Source organism: Cyprinus carpio, chromosome A6 (assembly GCF_018340385.1).
Source record: "Cyprinus carpio isolate SPL01 chromosome A6, ASM1834038v1, whole genome shotgun sequence".
In the NCBI taxonomy this organism is placed as follows: Eukaryota; Metazoa; Chordata; class Actinopteri; order Cypriniformes; family Cyprinidae; genus Cyprinus; species Cyprinus carpio.
In genome coordinates, this window is record NC_056577.1 from 28,851,622 (window position 1) to 28,857,621 (window position 6,000).

At 36.2% G+C, this 6,000-nt stretch overlaps 1 protein-coding gene across 2 annotated transcripts in view; it reads right to left on the reverse strand.

Annotated features, from left to right (window-relative positions):
• The window catches only part of LOC109091589 (RNA-binding protein Raly-like), a 71,581-nt gene extending 66,113 nt beyond the window's left edge, over nucleotides 1-5,468 (reverse strand). For both annotated transcript variants that reach the window (XM_042758889.1, XM_042758890.1), the window contains exon 1: nucleotides 5,335-5,468. The gene's annotated coding sequence lies outside the window, so the exon portion shown is untranslated. The remainder of the gene's footprint in view (nucleotides 1-5,334) is intronic.
• Nucleotides 5,469-6,000: the final 532 nt, after the last annotated feature.

Below are 6,000 nucleotides of genomic sequence, written 5' to 3' on the forward strand. Positions count from 1 at the left end.
AGCCACTGACATTTGAGGAGCATTCCAGTCATACAATATCACGTCCACTCAGCCACTGCCCTCTGCTGCATTAAGCACTGACAGTCACGCCACGCATCCTCCCCAAAACATCACTCGGAGACATTTACAGAGAAATAAACTTTAGACGACATCAAACACTGGAGTTAAAATGCTGAAAATCCATCAAATAGTTTAAATCTTAAAAAACAAAACAAAACAACAACAAAAAACTGTGATAAAGCAACAGACATTAGAGGATGCCGTTTTGGTGACTGCATACTGTATTTGGCATGAAATTATAGAATGTTATGTAAAAAACAAACCATTTGAACTATTAAAATAAGTAATTTACTGTAATAGCAAAGACTCAAACAAATATCATTGCGATATTGCAATAAACTTTAACTAAATAACATAAAATGCACATAAAACACTGCAATGTAGACAATTTATGACCCAAACAAATTTGATGTTTCGTGTAGGGAAATTAGAACACAATTAATTTTTACATTCATTTTTACAAATTAAAAATATTTTACCATAACACTAACAGCATACATAAAACCATGCTTTGAGATATATATTTATATCTATAATATATATATTTTTTTTTTCTCTCTCTCTCTCTATAACAGGTTTTTACTGTAGCATTTTTTGCATTCTTTTTCAGTTAAAATTACATGCGTTTTTACAGTGTCATAGGGAACAGTGCTGGCAGTAATGGTTTACATCCACATGTGATTATGAGATCACTATAGTGTGTGTGTGTGTGTGTGTGTGTGTGTGTGTGTTGTGTGTGTGTGTGTGTGTGTGTGTGTGTGTGATGTGAAAATAAAGAGGTTATGATTTCCATACTGAATTCATTACGCATCACAGAGACCCTACAGTGTGATAACAGCACAACTAATTTACTCATTAAACTTTCATGTACATGTAATCTAAATTTCTAATTCATGATGCTTGATTTGACCGAATGAATTAATTAATCTGATAAGCCTTTATAATGTTTGATATTTCAAAAAATTTGAGTACACCCTCATGGTGAAAAAGTTTGAAAACATAAAAATACCCATGAGACTTTAATATTCCTGACATTTAGCTGACTTAAAGTAATTTTTGCCACTGGCTTGTGATGGAAGAAAAAAATATAATGACTAATAAAATCTTAACTTTTCACAAGAAAGCTGCAAGCTAATCCAAATATATCCAACTGCCATGTCAATGTCACATCAGTGGTGCTAACTACTCAAAGCTGGGTTATAGTTAGTATATTGAACATTGGGAAGTCACAAGACATAGCATATGACCTTAACAATATGCACATTTCTAGAAGTCAAGAAATAATTATTAGCAACAGAAAATCACTGTTTGACCTTTTGTGAAGTTTCTGAGCAAATCACTAACCACTGAATCATTGAAATTTGGTACTAGCACTTTTTTCATTGTTTGGATTAAGCATTGTTTTTCATTGTTTGGATTAATCACAGTACTATTCTGAAAAACCTGATTTGTATTAAATTGTAAGTAGTATTCTTTCTCTCTTTTTTTGACATATGCAAACTGCATATTTTACTGGCTTTCAAACATACAAACTTTGTCAGTTTTGTATTAATTTGTAGATAACGTTTAATGCATGTACCCATTATTTTATAAAAGCCTCAATTTTTGTGCTGGCACTGCAGTGTGTTATTTGAATTCAGTAGCGGTAAGTGGTCAACTTGAGTTGGGTGTTCTTGAGGTAGGCAACTAATGCTCTAGATAAGCTAATGGCAGTACAAGACGAGAAAGACTGTAATATGGACCAACCAATATAAAACAACAACAACCAAAATCACCCCAAAAACACTCTGTAAACGGTCACATCTCACCCTTAAAAGAATATTCTGTGTTATTTAAAGACAGAGACATTAAGTTGTACATAACCCAGAATATTCCTTTAATGGCATGACAGTAAACAGAGAATTATTCCTACAAATTCTTTCATAAACAAAAATAGAAGCACATCAATTGGAAGGCATGAGTAATACAAAGTATTACTGTAGAAAATGTATGAACAAATGACTTAAAGTGCTTCACTGTGTTTGGAAGGTCAAACTGTATGCTTTTCTTAATACTAAAATCGATACCTGGCCACACACTGGCAATAATGGACTTTTAAAGCAAAAGTGCATGCACTGAAGATCATATGGAGTCATGAAGGACTTTCAAAAGAAGCATGTGGGTGCACACTGTATATTATCTATAGTCATGGCCTAAGTTTTGACAGTGACATAAATTGTGTGTTTTGCTAAATTTGCTGCTTCAGTATATATAGATTGTTTTTCAGTATACCATAGAAATGTGGAAAATAATGATAATAATATCATACATTTTAAAGGCATTTATTGGCAAAAAAATATGAGAATATTTACAGTGTTGACACTTGTTCTTCATAACCTCTACAATTCGCTCTGGCATGCTGGATATTAGCTTCTGGGCCAAATCCGAACTGATGACGATCCAATCTTGCCTTTTTAGTTCTCGGAGTTGATCACAATTTGTGGGCTTCTGCTAGTCTACTTGCCTTTTGAGGACTGACCACAGGTTCTCTATGGGACTGAGATCCGGGGAGTTGCCTGGCCACAGATCCAAAATTTTAATGTAATGATCTTAGAGCCACTTCATCACTCTTGCTTTGTGACATGGTGCTCCATCATGCTGGAAAATGCACGGATCATCACCAAACTGCTTATAGATCCTTGGAAGAAGTTGCTCTTGCAGGAAGTTTTGATGTCTTTCTTTATTCATGGCAGTGTTTTTGGGCAGAATTATGAAAGTGCCCACTCCTTTGGTTGAAAAGCAACCCCACATATGGATGGTCTCAGGATGCTTCACCATTGGCATGTCACAGGACTCATGGTAGCGTTCATCTTTTCTCCGAATAATCGATTTTCCAGATGTCCCAAACAGTCGGAAGGCAGCTTTAACAGAGAAAATAACTTTGCACCAGTCTTCTGCTGTCCAATCCTTGTACTTCCTGCAGAATTTCAGTCTGTCCTTGATGTTTTTCTTGGAGGTGGCTTCTTTGCTGCCCTTCTTGACACCAGGAGGTTGTCCAAAAGTCTTGGCCTCACTGTGTATGCAGATGCTCTCATACCAACCTGCTTCTATTCCTGAGCAAGCTCTGCACTGCTGGTGACACGATTCTGTAGCTGACTCCTTAGGAGGAGACCGCCCTGGAACTCTGGACACTCTGGGACGACCTGAATACTTCTTTGCTGCAGTCGAACCTCTCTCCTTGAAGTTCTTGATGATCCGGTAAATGGTTCTTTCAGGTGCAATATTCTTTGTAGCAATTTCCTTGCATGCAAGGCCATTTTAATACAAAGCGATGATGGCTGCATGTGTTTCTTTGGAGGTAACCATTGTTAACAAAAAACACTGATCTTGAGCATTTCTTCCCTCCTTTTATAGTAATCAATCTGCTCTTACAATATAATTAGTATGATAGTAATATTACCTGACTAGTACTCATTCACACTTTCACATGTGCTGCTGATATGATTAGTCAGTTAATGTTAATTGGTCATTTTGTGTCAGGATCAAAAAACTGTGAAATTTGTTTTTTTTGTGAAAAGTTCATTTTTTGGCCAATGAAGCTTTTAGCAATTATTTAAATTGCATCTGATTACTCTACACAATAATCTAGAAACAATGTGAATGAACACCACAACCGCTTAAGCAGCAAACTTTGCAAAACACAAGATTTGTCACTGGCAAACTTTTGGCCATGACTGTATATTTAAAGAAAAGAAGGATCAGATTAGAAAAGAGACAGAAGAATACATTTTACTTGTTTGCCATGATTCCAAACAAAGTCTTGTGACAGATGAAGTGGCAAAGTGGGCAGAATTGACTCCTCTATATTTAACATTGTTTGTTCTCTATCACACGCCATTTCATTAATGTTTTGTGTGTGTGTGTGTGTGTGTGTTCAGTTCACACTCCTTCAGGCCGAACATGACCAACAAACCTTAAACAAGTTCTGAATATTTTTTTTTATTTTAGTTCCATGGCATTGCATTTCAAATCATCATATTGCTGCACATCACAAACATTTATTAGCCCAGTTGCACCTTCTCCAGATCAAACTGTTGCTCTTATAATTAGAGGTAATTAAAAAGCTACAGCTGGCTTGCAAGAATATGAGACTTTGTACGAGACCAGTATAACAGACCAGGTTAAACAAGGTGGTCCACCTTGACTGCATTTTTAGCATCATAAAGCAAGTTTCCAGTCAGCTGTGCACTGCTGCAGAAGCACAAGATGCCCTAAAATCTAGACAGCTCACTAGGTTTTGAGACACAGCCAGGAAATCACAGAAGCAATTTCACAACATGCTTGGACGGTCATTCCACAAATAGGGTGCCTTTGGTGTCCCTAGAACTAATATATGTAAACAATGCCTTTAACAATGACAATCTGACACCATCAACAAATAACATTTTAATTTTATATTTTTTTCTCTATTTTCCCTATAGAGAATGCCAATATTGTATGTTTCCATACCTGTTTCTCCAACTCCTTTATTTAAAGAAATTTCAAATCTGTCACTTTTATAAAAGGCATTCAGTAACTATAATATATGTCTGACAGATTTTAAAGAAATGTACTTTTACCACCTTATCCAAAACATACCCCATATAAATTAAATCAAGTCAAGGTATCTGTCGGCATGTCCACAATTTCGGTGTCTCAGTAGCATAACATGGATAACTGTGGTGGAACAGCAGATCTCGGATGTTATTTAACAATCCAGACGTGTTTAAATTTTGGCAGGATCTGCAGTGGAGAGTCGCGCGCTGCGCTGCATTAACACGCGCTCCGAAACACAAACATCACATCAGTCCACAAACAAAAAATATATAATTTTGATTATCAACTATATAAATCGCTCCACAACTTTGACAACTGTTCTCTCAAAACCGAGAAAATAAAAAGAAAATGTCTTTTCTCATTGATGTAATTCGTCAGCATCAACATGTCCAACCGATAATCACACAGAACGAAAGAAAAAGATATTTAAAAGCAAAACAAAACGTCCAGCACTTGCTCCTATACGGGATATTGTACAAAATAAAGAAACCAACATACTGAAGAGTTGACTCACGTTAACCAAAGTTAACCAAAACCTAACGTCCCCCTCTCCAAGAAGGTAAAACATTAAAAACCGGCTTTAGATAAGTGTCAGCTGAATTCAGAAGAAGAACAAAATGCAAGCACATCCCAAATCAAAAGAGGACGTAGAAAAGAGGTAAAGATGAAGACAAGAGAAAACGAGAAGAAAGTACTCACCGGTGAAAATGTCAAAAGAGCAAAAATGTGGAAAGAGCAACAAGAGAGAGAGCGCGAGAGTGAGGAGGAGCTGTCAGCGGCGCAGTGACTGAGGAAAGCAGCGGCTCAACAGTATAAACAGTGCTGGTGTGGAGCAAACCATTGCGACTGCGCAGGGGGAGACACACAATCTGTCTACTTATTGGGGTGGTTAAAATTGAGTTTGTTAGATAAAGTAGTTTTCATGGTGGTTTTTTTTTTTTTTTTTTTTTTAGAAATAGCATTAAAATAATATTTACCTTCATGAGAGGAATAGTTCAGTCACATGAGCCTTCTAAAAAAAAGCTGTTTTATTCTTTTTTTATTGTAACACAATAGGCTACAAGCTAAGAATATAAAATTGTCAGGTGTTTCTACACCAATTTATTTTAAGTGTAGAGTTGCTGTTACCATGTTTTATTTTACTTGGCGAGTTGAGTTGACATCACATAACTATCTGTCATGCAATTGACCAGGTTAATAATTCAACGGTCCGTCAAGTATTCCTATAGTGCTTCTACCTAGTGCTCAAACCCAACAAACAGATTATTTATATCTGTAATGTCAAAAGTCTGACATCTGAGCTTCGTTTCAGGACCGTGATGTGTACATGTTGTACAGTGGTTGTCCAAGTAAACTTAGTAGAAT